This window comes from Oncorhynchus kisutch, linkage group LG24 (genome assembly GCF_002021735.2).
Source record: "Oncorhynchus kisutch isolate 150728-3 linkage group LG24, Okis_V2, whole genome shotgun sequence".
Classification (NCBI taxonomy): Eukaryota; Metazoa; Chordata; class Actinopteri; order Salmoniformes; family Salmonidae; genus Oncorhynchus; species Oncorhynchus kisutch.
The window spans coordinates 42,036,155-42,052,243 of record NC_034197.2 but is presented as its reverse complement, the minus strand read 5'-3'; positions in this window follow the sequence as shown (position 1 = coordinate 42,052,243).

Here is a 16,089-nt window from a genome sequence, read left to right as displayed (position 1 = left end):
TGGGATGGGATGGGCTGAGGGAAGCTGAGGGTTGGGATGGGATGGGCTGAGGGAAGCTGAGGGTTGGGATGGGCTGAGGGAAGCTGAGGGTTGGGATGGGCTGAGGGAAGCTGAGGGTTGAGATGGGATGGGCTGAGGGAAGCTGAGGGTTGGGATGGGATGGGCTGAGGGAAGCTGAGGGTTGGGATGGGCTGAGGGAAGCTGAGGGTTGGGATGGGCTGAGGGAAGCTGAGGGTTGGGATGGGATGGGCTGAGGGAAGCTGAGGGTTGGGATGGGCTGAGGGAAGCTGAGGGTTGGGATGGGCTGAGGGAAGCTGAGGGTTGGGATGGGATGGGCTGAGGGAAGCTGAGGGTTGGGATGGGATGGGCTGAGGGAAGCTGAGGGTTGGTAGGCGGAATTGGAGATAAGTGGGACTGGAGTTGCTGTGCGGGAGATAGAATGATGGTCAAAAAAGTCAAAGATGAAAGTTTAAAAAATAGTCTACATAAAACATAATGAAAGTACATTTGAATGACAGTAAGTGGTGTTTTTACAGCTAATGCCGGTTTGCCTGAGGTTGATGCCATGCAGGTGTTTGTACACATGCATATACACACACTCTCATTCAAATAAACACATACAAGAACACACACATACATGTAATAGTGCCAGACATGCACACAAACATATACAGTTGGCAGTTGTTATGATTTCAGTTGTCCTTGATGTCCTTTGCTTTTTTAGTTTTTGTTGTTGTTGTAGTTTACTGTTTTCTTCAATCTTTTAAATTATTTCTTTCTCTCTAGTTGTTGGTGGGGGATTCTTGGAGGTGGGGAATGGAATGAATTGTATTTGTAATTTTTGGTGCATTTTTTTTTCTTCTTGGGAGGGGTCTCAAATGGTTGAGGGACAGCTACTGTGGCGGGGGGGGGGGGGGGGGGGGGGGGGGGGTCTTGGAGGGTTCAGTTCACGTGCCCTTGAGCGGGGCATTGACCCTGGATGCTTCTGTGTGTTGCTCTGAATGGGAATCTGTTGGATGACTGGCGTGGTGTAGTTGTTGAGCGGCTTCATTGCAAGTATATTGTATGTTTCAGATATTCATTAAATGACAATAAAAAAAGTGTTGAACAAATCAAAATATATTTTATATTTGAGATTCTTCACCCTTTGCCTTGATGACAACTTTGCACACTCTTGGCATTCTCTCAACAAGCTTTGCGAGGACATGGAATGCATTTCAAGTGTGCCTTCTTAAAAGTTCATGCTTAATGCGTTTGAGCCAGTCAGTTGTGTTGTGACAAGGTAGGGGGGATATACAGAAGATAGCCCTAATTGGTAAAAAACCAAGTCCATATTATGGCAAGAACAGTTCAAATAAGCAAAGAGAAATGACAGTCTATATTAAGACATGAAGCTCAGTTAATACGGAGATTTCAAGGACTTTGAACATTTCTTCAAGCGCAGTCACATAAACCCTCAAGCGTTATGATGAAACTGGCTTTCATGAGGACCTCCACAGGAAAGGAAGACCCAGAGTTACCTCTGCTGCAGAGGATAAGTTCATTCGAGTTACAAGCCTCAGAAATTGCAGCCCAAATAAATGCTTTACAGAGTTCAAGTAACAGATATATCTCAACTGTTCAGAGGAGACTGTGGGAATCAGGCCTTCATGGTTGAATTGCTGCAAAGAAACCACCACTAAAGGACACCAATAATAAGGAGACTTACTTGGGCCAATAAATATGAGCAATGGACATTAAACCAGTGGAAATCTGTCCTTTGGTCTCATGAGTCCAAATTGTAGATTTTCGGGTTCCAACTGCCGTGTCTTTGTGAGACGCAAAATAGGTGAACGGATGATCTCTGTTCACGGTTCCCACTGTGAAGCATGGAGGAGGAGGTGTGATGGTGTGGGTTGCTTTGCCCTTGACACTGTCTGTGATGTATTTAGAATTCAAGGCACACTTAACCAGCATGGCTGCCACAGCGATATGCCATCCCATCAAACTGTGAAGCATGGAGGAGGAGGTGTGATGGTGTGGGTTGCTTTGCCCTTGACACTGTCTGTGATGTATTTAGAATTCAAGGCACACTTAACCAGCATGGCTGCCACAGCGATATGCCATCCCATCAAACTGTGAAGCATGGAGGAGGAGGTGTGATGGTGTGGGTTGCTTTGCCCTTGACACTGTCTGTGATGTATTTAGAATTCAAGGCACACTTAACCAGCATGGCTGCCACAGCGATATGCCATCCCATCAAACTGTGAAGCATGGAGGAGGAGGTGTGATGGTGTGGGTTGCTTTGCCCTTGACACTGTCTGTGATTTATTTAGAATTCAAGGCACACTTAACCAGCATGGCTGCCACAGCGATATGCCATCCCATCAAACTGTGAAGCATGGAGGAGGAGGTGTGATGGTGTGGGTTGCTTTGCCCTTGACACTGTCTGTGATGTATTTAGAATTCAAGGCACACTTAACCAGCATGGCTGCCACAGCGATATGCCATCCCATCAAACTGTGAAGCATGGAGGAGGAGGTGTGATGGTGTGGGTTGCTTTGCCCTTGACACTGTCTGTGATTTATTTAGAATTCAAGGCACACTTAACCAGCATGGCTGCCACAGCGATATGCCATCCCATCAAACTGTGAAGCATGGAGGAGGAGGTGTGATGGTGTGGGTTGCTTTGCCCTTGACACTGTCTGTGATGTATTTAGAATTCAAGGCACACTTAACCAGCATGGCTGCCACAGCGATATGCCATCCCATCAAACTGTGAAGCATGGAGGAGGAGGTGTGATGGTGTGGGTTGCTTTGCCCTTGACACTGTCTGTGATGTATTTAGAATTCAAGGCACACTTAACCAGCATGGCTGCCACAGCGATATGCCATCCCATCAAACTGTGAAGCATGGAGGAGGAGGTGTGATGGTGTGGGTTGCTTTGCCCTTGACACTGTCTGTGATGTATTTAGAATTCAAGGCACACTTAACCAGCATGGCTGCCACAGCGATATGCCATCCCATCAAACTGTGAAGCATGGAGGAGGAGGTGTGATGGTGTGGGTTGCTTTGCCCTTGACACTGTCTGTGATGTATTTAGAATTCAAGGCACACTTAACCAGCATGGCTGCCACAGCGATATGCCATCCCATCAAACTGTGAAGCATGGAGGAGGAGGTGTGATGGTGTGGGTTGCGATATGCCATCCCATCAAACTGTGAAGCATGGAGGAGGAGGTGTGATGGTGTGGGTTGCGATATGCCATCCCATCAAACTGTGAAGCATGGAGGAGGAGGTGTGATGGTGTGGGTTGCGATATGCCATCCCATCAAACTGTGAAGCATGGAGGAGGAGGTGTGATGGTGTGGGTTGCGATATGCCATCCCATCAAACTGTTTGTTGACTGGTACTGTATGTCTGTTTTTTAAATTTTGAATAAATCTGCAAACATTTCTAAAAAACTGTTTTCACTTTTCATTATGGCATATTGTGTGTAGATTGATGAGGGGAGAAAAAAGTTATACATTTTAGAATAACAACTAAAATGTGGAAAAAGTGAAAGGGTCTGAATTCATCGTATGTATATATTTTTATTTATATATTTGATTTATTTCACCTTTATTTAACCAGGGAGGCTAGTTGAGAACACCTTTATTTAACCAGGTAGGCTAGTTGAGAACACCTTTATTTAACCAGGTAGGCTAGTTGAGAACAAGTTCTCATTTACAACTGCGACCTGGCCAAGATAAAGCAAAGCAGTGTGACACAGACAACAACACAGAGTTACACATGGAGTAAACAATAAACAAGCCAATAACACAATAAACAAGTCAATGACACAGTAGAGAAAAAAATGAAAGTCTATATACATTGTGTGCAAAAGGCATGAGGAGGTAAGGCAATAAATAGGCCATAGGAGAGAATAATTACAATTTAGCAGATTAACACTGGAGTGATAAATGAGCAGATGATGATGTGCAAGTAGAGATACTGGTGCAAAAGAGCAGAAAAGTAAATAAAATAAAAACAGTATGGGGATGAGGTAGGTAGAATGGGTGGGATATTTACAGATGGACTATGTACAGCTGCAGTGATCGGTTAGTTGCTCAGATAGCAGATGTTTGAAGTTGGTGAGGGAGATAAAAGTCTCCAACTTCAGCGATTTTTGCAATTCGTTCCAGTCACTGACAGCAGAGAACTGGAAGGAAAGGCGGCCAAATGAGGTGTTGGCTTTGGGGATGATCAGTGAGATATACCTGCTGGTACGTGTGCTACAGGTGGGTGTTGTTATCGTGACCAGGGAACTGAGATAAGGTGGAGCTTTACCTAGCATGGACTTATAGATGACCTGGAGCCAGTGGGTCTGGCAACGAATATGTAGCGAGGGCCAGCCGACTAGAGCATACAGGTCGCAGTGGTGGGTGGTATAAACTGATTTGGTAACAAAACAGATGGAACTGTGATAGACTGCATCCAGTTTGCTGGATCCAGTTTGCTGAGTAGAGTGTTGGAAGCTATTTTGTAGACGACATCGCCGAAGTCGAGGATCGGTAGGATAGTCAGTTTTACTAGGGTAAGTTTGGCGGCGTGAGTGAAGGAGGCTTTGTTGCGAAATAGAAAGCCGACTCTTGATTTGATTTTGGATTGGAGATGTTTAATATATATATATTTATTTGATTTATTTAAATTCACTGAGTAGGATTCCCCTTCCTACTCTGAGGAGCTTCCACTGGTTGATTGCTAACTTCAAGAAGCAGAGGAGGGACCATGCTCCGATTCACATCAACGGGACTGCAGAAGAGAGAGTCAGCAGTTTTAAGTTTCTCGGGGTCCACATCACCAAGGACAGGAAATGGACCGTTTCTACTTCCTAAGGCGGCTGAAGACATGTCACACGCCGGTCCTCTGTAATTACTACCGCTGCACCATCGAGAGAATACTTGCCGGTTGCATCACGGTCTGGTGCGAGAATTTCTCCGTCCACGACCGCAAGGCCCTCCAGTGGGTAGTGAAGACGGTCCATTAGTTTACTGGGACCGGGCTCCCACCCATTCAGGACATGTACCTGAAACGGTGCCTGAGGAAGTCCTGCAGCACACACCCCTACCACAAGCTGTTCTCTCCCTTACCGTCGGGCAGACGGTATCGGACATAAAGTCTGATAGAAACTGTCTCTGAGTCTGTTTTGTATCTACAAGCCATCAGACTGCTGAACACTACAGGACTGACCACCTGCTCTGATTCTAACAGGACTGACCACCTGCTCTGATTCTAAGAGAACTGACCCACCTGCTCTGATTCTAACAGGACTGACCACCTGCTCTGATTCTAACAGGACTGACCAGCTGTTCTGATTCTAACAGGACTGACCACCTGCTCTGATTCTAACAGGACTGACCACCTGCTCTGATTCTAACAGGACTGACCACCTGCTCTGATTCTAACAGGACTGACCAGCTGTTCTGATTCTAACAGGACTGATCACCTGCTCTGATTCTAACAGGCATCTGAATCTCTGTACCTTAGCACACACACACACACACAATCTCACGCGCACACCCACACATCACAACTGTTGCGACTCTTATGATACTGGTCAGTTTATACACTGCCTCCCCCCCCTCCTCATCCCCACCTTCCCTAAAACATGTGTAAATATTAGGCTATAAATGGTACCTTCCTGTATTATACTGATGCTAAAACATTTATTCTACTGAGACATTTACTTTACGTTTGTTTTCTTAAATTTCATTGGACGGTGTAATACCATGTGTATCCTGTACATACGACTAATAAAGCTTGAAAAATTGAATCTTGTTCGGCGACACCACTGTTTCAGAGCTAAGGGGAATATTCCCACATGACTACAAGGTCAATTTCTACACATTTTAAATTGTCCCGATAACAGTGTCCAATTTACACCAGCTATTACAGTGAAATAATACCATGCTATTGTTTGAGGAGAGTGCACAATTATGAACTTGAAAAGTTATTAATAAACCAATTAGGCACATTTGGGCAATCTTGATACAACATTTTGAACATAAATGCAATGGTTCATTGGATCAGTCTAAAACTTTGCACATACACTGCTGCCATCTAGTGGCCAAAAATGCGCCTGGGCTGGAATAATACACATTATAGCCTTTCTCTTGCATTTCAAACATGATGGTACAAAAAAATACAAAAGAAAGGCTGTTTTTTTCATTGTATTATCTTTTACCAGATCTAATGTGTTATATTCTCCTACATTAATTTCACATTTCCACAAACTTCAAAGTGTTTCCTTTCAAATGGTACCAAGAATATGCATATCCTTGCTTCAGGTCCTGAACGACAGGCAGTTAGATTTGGGTCCTGAGATGCAGGGCAGTGAGATTAAAAGGGGGCGGATCCATAAAAGCAGTGAGATTAAAAGGGGGCGGATCCTTAAGAGCAGTGAGATTAAAAGGGGGCGGAACCTTAAGAGCAGTGAGATGAAAAGGGGGGCGGATCCTTAAAAGCAGTGAGATTAAAAGGGGACGAATCCTTAAAAGCAGTGAGATTAAAAGGGGACGAATCCTTAAAAGCAGTGAGATTAAAAGGGGGCGGATCCTTAAGAGCAGTGAGATTAAAAGGGGGCGGATCCTTAAAGGCAGTGAGATTAAAAGGGGGCGGATCCTTAAAAGCAGTGAGATTAAAAGGGGGCGGATCCTTAAGAGCAGTGAGATTAAAAGGGGGCGGAACCTTAAGAGCAGTGAGATTAAAAGGGGGCGGATCCTTAAAAGCAGTGAGATTAAAAGGGGGCGGATCCTTAAGAGCAGTGAGATTAAAAGGGGGCGGAACCTTAAGAGCAGTGAGATTAAAAGGGGGCTGATCCTTAAGAGCAGTGAGATTAAAAGGGGGCGGATCCTTAAAGGCAGTGAGATTAAAAGGGGGCGGATCCTTAAGAGCAGTGAGATTAAAAGGGGGCGGAACCTTAAGAGCAGTGAGATTAAAAGGGGGCTGATCCTTAAGAGCAGTGAGATTAAAAGGGGGCGGATCCTTAAAGGCAGTGAGATTAAAAGGGGGCGGATCCTTAAAGGCAGTGAGATTAAAAGGGGGCGGATCCTTAAGAGCAGTGAGATTAAAAGGGGGCGGATCCTTAAAGGCAGTGAGATTAAAAGGGGGCGGATCCTTAAAGGCAGTGAGATTAAAAGGGGGCGGATCTTTAAAGGCAGTGAGATTAAAAGGGGGGCGGAACCTTAAGAGCAGTGAGATTAAAAGGGGGCGGAACCTTAAGAGCAGTCAGATTAAAAGGGGGCGGATCCTTAAGAGCAGTGAGATTAAAAGGGGGCGGAACCTTAAGAGCAGTGAGATTAAAAGGGGGCTGATCCTTAAGAGCAGTTAGACTAAAAGGGGGCTGATCCTTAAAGGCAGTGAGATTAAAAGGGGGCGGATCCTTAAAGGCAGTGAGATTAAAAGGGGGCGGATCCTTAAGAGCAGTGAGATTAAAAGGGGGCGGATCCTTAAAGGCAGTGAGATTAAAAGGGGGCGGATCCTTAAAGGCAGTGAGATTAAAAGGGGGCTGATCCTTAAAGGCAGTGAGATTAAAAGGGGGCGGATCCTTAAAGGCAGTGAGATTAAAAGGGGGCGGATCCTTAAGAGCAGTGAGATTAAAAGGGGGCGGATCCTTAAAGGCAGTGAGATTAAAATGGGGCGGATCCTTAAAGGCAGTGAGATTAAAAGGGGGCTGATCCTTAAGAGCAGTGAGATTAAAAGGGGGCTGATCCTTAAGAGCAGTGAGATTAAAAGGGGGCGGATCCTTAAAGGCAGTGAGATTAAAAGGGGGCGGATCCTTAAAGGCAGTGAGATTAAAAGGGGGCTGATCCCTAAGAGCAGTGAGATTAAAAGGGGGCTGATCCCTAAGAGCAGTGAGATTAAAAGGGGGCGGATCCTTAAAGGCAGTGAGATTAAAAGGGGGCGGATCCTTAAAGGCAGTGAGATTAAAAGGGGGCGGATCCTTAAAGGCAGTGAGATTAAAAGGGGGCGGATCCTTAAAGGCAGTGAGATTAAAAGGGGGCTGATCCTTAAAGGCAGTGAGATTAAAAGGGGGCGGATCCTTAAAGGCAGTGAGATTAAAAGGGGGCGGATCCTTAAAGGCAGTGAGATTAAAAGGGGGTGGATCCTTAAAGGCAGTGAGATTAAAAGGATTCAAAAGGCAACAAGCAAAGCTCTTGTCAAATTACAGCTGAAGATCAACACAGGAGGAAAAGATTGACAGAGAGAGTTAAAAGAACACTTTTAATCGTGCTAACTATGCTAAATTCAAATTTGTCAGCTAGCTTACTGGCTAGCTCCATATGTTGACTGGTGGTAACCGTAGCAACATGGCCACTGAGGCAGCGCTAGCAGTGAGAATGCGCTCAGCTCTTTTGTTCAGGACTTCCCCACCCTGGGGAAGGTAGCGGAAACCTAAACAACAGGTCTATCCTCCTCCACTGCTGGCCTACCACCACCAGACCCAAGACCACAACACCATCAGACAGGCTGGCTCTGTTAGAGGTATGGGTTACTGAGCTGAAGGAGCAGCCCCCCTCCCAGCTACACCACCACCAGCCTGCTGAGAGACAGACTGGCTCTGTTAGAGGTATGGGTTACTGAGCTGAAGGAGCTCAGCCTTACCACAGCTCCTGAGGAGGTAAAGGCCACCATGAGGAGAGAGCCTTACCACAGCTCCTGAGGAGGTAAAGGCCACCATGAGGAGAGAGCCTTACCACAGCTCCTGAGGAGGTAAAGCCACCATGAGGAGAGAGCCTTACCACAGCTCCTGAGGAGGTAAAGGCCACCATGAGGAGAGAGCCTTACCACAGCTCTTGAGGAGGTAAGCCACCATGAGGAGAGAGCCTTACCACAGCTCCTGAGGAGGTAAGCCACCATGAGGAGAGAGCCTTACCACAGGAGATGGTAAAGGAGTTGTCTGTCATCAATAGAGTGCTACAGCACAGATAACAGACTGTAGAGACTCCTAGAGAGAAGCTGCAGCACAGATAACAGACTGTAGAGACTCCTAGAGAGAAGCTACAGCACAGATAACAGACTGTAGAGACTCCTAGAGAGAAGCTACAGCACAGATAACAGACTGTAGAGACTCCTAGAGAGAAGCTGCAGCACAGATAACAGACTGTAGAGACCCCTAGAGAGAAGCTACAGCACAGATAACAGACTGTAGAGACTCCTAGAGAGAAGCTACAGCACAGATAACAGACTGTAGAGACTCCTAGAGAGAAGCTGCAGCACAGATAACAGACTGTAGAGACTCCTAGAGAGAAGCTGCAGCACAGATAACAGACTGTAGAGACTCCTAGAGAGAAGCTACAGCACAGATAACAGACTGTAGAGACTCCTAGAGAGAAGCTACAGCACAGATAACAGACTGTAGAGACTCCTAGAGAGAAGCTGCAGCACAGATAACAGACTGTAGAGACTCCCAGAAACCCTGCATGCAGAGTTCTGTAAGATTCTCCTACATGTCCAGAGGAAAACTACAAACAATACATGCAGGGCAGAATTAGGCCAATATCCACTAATAATAAAAACTCAAAAAAGAGCAAATAAGTTTTGGAAACATCTAAAATACAGTGAGCACCTCTCATATCATTACCAAGCCCTGCAATGCCAAGAGCTGAGCAAAGAAAAGAGTCCCCTCATCCAGCTGGTCCTGGGGCTGAGTTCACTAACCTGTTCTACTAAAACACTGAAGCCTCAGTCCCCTCATCCAGCTGGTCTTGGGGCTGAGTTCACTAACCTGTTCTACTAAAACACTGAAGCCTCAGTCCCCTCATCCAGCTGGTCCTGGGGCTGAGTTCACTAACCTGTTCTATTAACACACTGAAGCCTCAGTCCCCTCATCCAGCTGGTCCTGGGACTGAGTTCACTAACCTGTTCTACTAACACACTGAAGCCTCAGTCCCCTCATCCAGCTGGTCCTGGGGCTGAGTTCACTAACCTGCTCTACTAACACACTGAAGCCTCAGTCCCCTCATCCAGCTGGTCCTGGGGCTGAGTTCACTAACCTGTTCTACTAACACACTGAAGCCTCAGTCCCCTCATCCAGCTGGTCCTGGGGCTGAGTTCACTAACCTGTTCTACCTGGGGCCACAGTGTCTCCTGACCCCTCCTGTCTCAGCCTCCAGTATTTATGCTGCAGTAGTTTATGTGTCGGGGGGCTGGGGTCAGTTTGTTATATCTGGAGTACTTCTCCTGTCCTATTCGGTGTCCTGTGTGAATCTAAGTGTGCGTTCTCTAATTCTCTCCTTCTCTCTTTCTTTCTCTCTCTCGGAGGACCTGAGCCCTAGGACCATGCCCCAGGACTACCTGACATGATGACTCCTTGCTGTCCCCAGTCCACCTGGCCATGCTGCTGTTCCAGTTTCAACTGACCTGAGCCCTAGGACCATGCCCCAGGACTACCTGACATGATGACTCCTTGCTGTCCCCAGTCTAGCTGGCCATGCTGCTGCTCCAGTTTCAACTTCCACCTGACTGTGCTGCTGCTCTAGTTTCAACTGTTCTGCCTTATTATTATTCGACCATGCTGGTCATTTATGAACATTGAACATCTTGACCATGTTCTGTTATAATCTCCACCCGGCACAGCCAGAAGAGGACTGGCCACCCCACATAGCCTGGTTCCTCTCTAGGTTTCTTCCTAGGTATTGGCCTTTCTAGGGAGTTTTTCCTAGCCACCGTGCTTCTACACCTGCATTGCTTGCTGTTTGGGGTTTTAGGCTGGGTTTCTGTACAGCACTTTGAGATATCAGCTGATGTACGAAGGGCTATATAAATAAATTTGATTTGATTTGATTTGATTCTACTAACACACTGAAGCCTCAGTCCCCTCATCCAGCTGGTCCTGGGGCTGAGTTCACAAACCTGTTCTACTAACACACTGAAGCCTCAGTCCCCTCATCCAGCTGGGGCTGAGTTCACAAACCTGTTCTACTAACACACTGAAGCCTCAGTCCCCTCATCCAGCTGGTCCTGGGGCTGAGTTCACAAACCTGTTCTACTAACACACTGAAGCCTCAGTCCCCTCATCCAGCTGGGGCTGAGTTCACAAACCTGTTCTACTAACACACTGAAGCCTCAGTCCCCTCATCCAGCTGGTCCTGGGGCTGAGTTCACAAACCTGTTCTACTAACACACTGAAGCCTCAGTCCCCTCATCCAGCTGGTCCTGGGGCTGAGTTCACTAACCTGTTCTACTAACACACTGAAGCCTCAGTCCCTTCATCCAGCTGGTCCTGGGGCTGAGTTCACAAACCTGTTCTACTAACACACTGAAGCCTCAGTCCCTTCATCCAGCTGGTCCTGGGGCTGAGTTCACTAACCTGTTCTACTAACACACTGAAGCCTCAGTCCCCTCATCCAGCTGGTCCTGGGGCTGAGTTCACTAACCTGCTCTACTAACACACTGAAGCCTCAGTCCCCTCATCCAGCTGGTCCTGGGGCTGAGTTCACTAACCTGTTCTACTAACACACTGAAGCCTCAGTCCCCTCATCCAGCTGGTCCTGGGGCTGAGTTCACTAACCTGTTCTACCTGGGGCCACAGTGTCTCCTGACCCCTCCTGTCTCAGCCTCCAGTATTTATGCTGCAGTAGTTTATGTGTCGGGGGGCTGGGGTCAGTTTGTTATATCTGGAGTACTTCTCCTGTCCTATTCGGTGTCCTGTGTGAATCTAAGTGTGCGTTCTCTAATTCTCTCCTTCTCTCTTTCTTTCTCTCTCTCGGAGGACCTGAGCCCTAGGACCATGCCCAGGACTACCTGACATGATGACTCCTTGCTGTCCCCAGTCCACCTGGCCATGCTGCTGTTCCAGTTTCAACTGACCTGAGCCCTAGGACCATGCCCCAGGACTACCTGACATGATGACTCCTTGCTGTCCCCAGTCTAGCTGGCCATGCTGCTGCTCCAGTTTCAACTTCCACCTGACTGTGCTGCTGCTCTAGTTTCAACTGTTCTGCCTTATTATTATTCGACCATGCTGGTCATTTATGAACATTGAACATCTTGACCATGTTCTGTTATAATCTCCACCCGGCACAGCCAGAAGAGGACTGGCCACCCCACATAGCCTGGTTCCTCTCTAGGTTTCTTCCTAGGTATTGGCCTTTCTAGGGAGTTTTTCCTAGCCACCGTGCTTCTACACCTGCATTGCTTGCTGTTTGGGGTTTTAGGCTGGGTTTCTGTACAGCACTTTGAGATATCAGCTGATGTACGAAGGGCTATATAAATAAATTTGATTTGATTTGATTTGATTCTACTAACACACTGAAGCCTCAGTCCCCTCATCCAGCTGGTCCTGGGGCTGAGTTCACAAACCTGTTCTACTAACACACTGAAGCCTCAGTCCCCTCATCCAGCTGGTCCTGGGGCTGAGTTCACTAACCTGTTCTACTAACACACTGAAGCCTCAGTCCCCTCATCCTGCTGGTCCTGGGGCTGAGTTCACTAACCTGTTCTACTAACACACTGAAGCCTCAGTCCCCTCATCCTGCTGGTCCTGGGGCTGAGTTCACTAACCTGTTCTACTAACACACTGAAGCCTCAGTCCCCTCATCCAGCTGGTCCTGGGGCTGAGTTAACTAACCTGTTCTACTAACACACTGAAGCCTCAGTCCCTTCATCCAGCTGGTCCTGGGGCTGAGTTCACAAACCTGTTCTACTAACACACTGAAGCCTCAGTCCCTTCATCCAGCTGGTCCTGGGGCTGAGTTCACTAACCTGTTCTACTAACACACTGAAGCCTCAGTCCCCTCATCCAGCTGGTCCTGGGGCTGAGTTCACTAACCTGCTCTACTAACACACTGAAGCCTCAGTCCCCTCATCCAGCTGGTCCTGGGGCTGAGTTCACTAACCTGTTCTACTAACACACTGAAGCCTCAGTCCCCTCATCCAGCTGGTCCTGGGGCTGAGTTCACTAACCTGTTCTACCTGGGGCCACAGTGTCTCCTGACCCCTCCTGTCTCAGCCTCCAGTATTTATGCTGCAGTAGTTTATGTGTCGGGGGGCTGGGGTCAGTTTGTTATATCTGGAGTACTTCTCCTGTCCTATTCGGTGTCCTGTGTGAATCTAAGTGTGCGTTCTCTAATTCTCTCCTTCTCTCTTTCTTTCTCTCTCTCGGAGGACCTGAGCCCTAGGACCATGCCCAGGACTACCTGACATGATGACTCCTTGCTGTCCCCAGTCCACCTGGCCATGCTGCTGTTCCAGTTTCAACTGACCTGAGCCCTAGGACCATGCCCCAGGACTACCTGACATGATGACTCCTTGCTGTCCCCAGTCTAGCTGGCCATGCTGCTGCTCCAGTTTCAACTTCCACCTGACTGTGCTGCTGCTCTAGTTTCAACTGTTCTGCCTTATTATTATTCGACCATGCTGGTCATTTATGAACATTGAACATCTTGACCATGTTCTGTTATAATCTCCACCCGGCACAGCCAGAAGAGGACTGGCCACCCCACATAGCCTGGTTCCTCTCTAGGTTTCTTCCTAGGTATTGGCCTTTCTAGGGAGTTTTTCCTAGCCACCGTGCTTCTACACCTGCATTGCTTGCTGTTTGGGGTTTTAGGCTGGGTTTCTGTACAGCACTTTGAGATATCAGCTGATGTACGAAGGGCTATATAAATAAATTTGATTTGATTTGATTTGATTCTACTAACACACTGAAGCCTCAGTCCCCTCATCCAGCTGGTCCTGGGGCTGAGTTCACAAACCTGTTCTACTAACACACTGAAGCCTCAGTCCCCTCATCCAGCTGGTCCTGGGGCTGAGTTCACTAACCTGTTCTACTAACACACTGAAGCCTCAGTCCCCTCATCCTGCTGGTCCTGGGGCTGAGTTCACTAACCTGTTCTACTAACACACTGAAGCCTCAGTCCCCTCATCCTGCTGGTCCTGGGGCTGAGTTCACTAACCTGTTCTACTAACACACTGAAGCCTCAGTCCCCTCATCCAGCTGGTCCTGGGGCTGAGTTAACTAACCTGTTCTACTAACACACTGAAGCCTCAGTCCCTTCATCCAGCTGGTCCTGGGGCTGAGTTCACAAACCTGTTCTACTAACACACTGAAGCCTCAGTCCCTTCATCCAGCTGGTCCTGGGGCTGAGTTCACTAACCTGTTCTACTAACACACTGAAGCCTCAGTCCCCTCATCCAGCTGGTCCTGGGGCTGAGTTCACTAACCTGCTCTACTAACACACTGAAGCCTCAGTCCCCTCATCCAGCTGGTCCTGGGGCTGAGTTCACTAACCTGTTCTACTAACACACTGAAGCCTCAGTCCCCTCATCCAGCTGGTCCTGGGGCTGAGTTCACTAACCTGTTCTACCTGGGGCCACAGTGTCTCCTGACCCCTCCTGTCTCAGCCTCCAGTATTTATGCTGCAGTAGTTTATGTGTCGGGGGGCTGGGGTCAGTTTGTTATATCTGGAGTACTTCTCCTGTCCTATTCGGTGTCCTGTGTGAATCTAAGTGTGCGTTCTCTAATTCTCTCCTTCTCTCTTTCTTTCTCTCTCTCGGAGGACCTGAGCCCTAGGACCATGCCCAGGACTACCTGACATGATGACTCCTTGCTGTCCCCAGTCCACCTGGCCATGCTGCTGTTCCAGTTTCAACTGACCTGAGCCCTAGGACCATGCCCCAGGACTACCTGACATGATGACTCCTTGCTGTCCCCAGTCTACCTGGCCATGCTGCTGCTCCAGTTTCAACTTCCACCTGACTGTGCTGCTGCTCTAGTTTCAACTGTTCTGCCTTATTATTATTCGACCATGCTGGTCATTTATGAACATTGAACATCTTGACCATGTTCTGTTATAATCTCCACCCGGCACAGCCAGAAGAGGACTGGCCACCCCACATAGCCTGGTTCCTCTCTAGGTTTCTTCCTAGGTATTGGCCTTTCTAGGGAGTTTTTCCTAGCCACCGTGCTTCTACACCTGCATTGCTTGCTGTTTGGGGTTTTAGGCTGGGTTTCTGTACAGCACTTTGAGATATCAGCTGATGTACGAAGGGCTATATAAATAAATTTGATTTGATTTGATTTGATTCTACTAACACACTGAAGCCTCAGTCCCCTCATCCAGCTGGTCCTGGGGCTGAGTTCACAAACCTGTTCTACTAACACACTGAAGCCTCAGTCCCCTCATCCAGCTGGGGCTGAGTTCACAAACCTGTTCTACTAACACACTGAAGCCTCAGTCCCCTCATCCAGCTGGGGCTGAGTTCACAAACCTGTTCTACTAACACACTGAAGCCTCAGTCCCCTCATCCAGCTGGTCCTGGGGCTGAGTTCACAAACCTGTTCTACTAACACACTGAAGCCTCAGTCCCCTCATCCAGCTGGGGCTGAGTTCACAAACCTGTTCTACTAACACACTGAAGCCTCAGTCCCCTCATCCAGCTGGTCCTGGGGCTGAGTTCACAAACCTGTTCTACCAACACACTGAAGCCTCAGTCCCCTCATCCAGCTGGTCCTGGGGCTGAGTTCACTAACCTGTTCTACTAACACACTGAAGCCTCAGTCCCCTCATCCTGCTGGTCCTGGGGCTGAGTTCACTAACCTGTTCTACTAACACACTGAAGCCTCAGTCCCCTCATCCAGCTGGTCCTGGGGCTGAGTTAACTAACCTGTTCTACTAACACACTGAAGCCTCAGTCCCTTCATCCAGCTGGTCCTGGGGCTGAGTTCACTAACCTGTTCTACTAACACACTGAAGCCTCAGTCCCCTCATCCAGCTGGTCCTGGGGCTGAGTTCACTAACCTGTTCTACTAACACACTGAAGCCTCAGTCCCCTCATCCAGCTGGTCCTGGGGCTGAGTTCACTAACCTGTTCTACTAACACACTGAAGCCTCAGTCCCCTCATCCAGCTGGTCCTGGGGCTGAGTTCACTAACCTGTTCTACTAACACACTGAAGCCTCAGTCCCCTCATCCAGCTGGTCCTGGGGCTGAGTTCACTAACCTGTTCTACTAACACACTGAAGCCTCAGTCCCCTCATCCAGCTGGTCCTGGGGCTGAGTTCACTAACCTGTTCTACTAACACACTGAAGCCTCAGTCCCCTCATCCAGCTGGTCCTGGGGCTG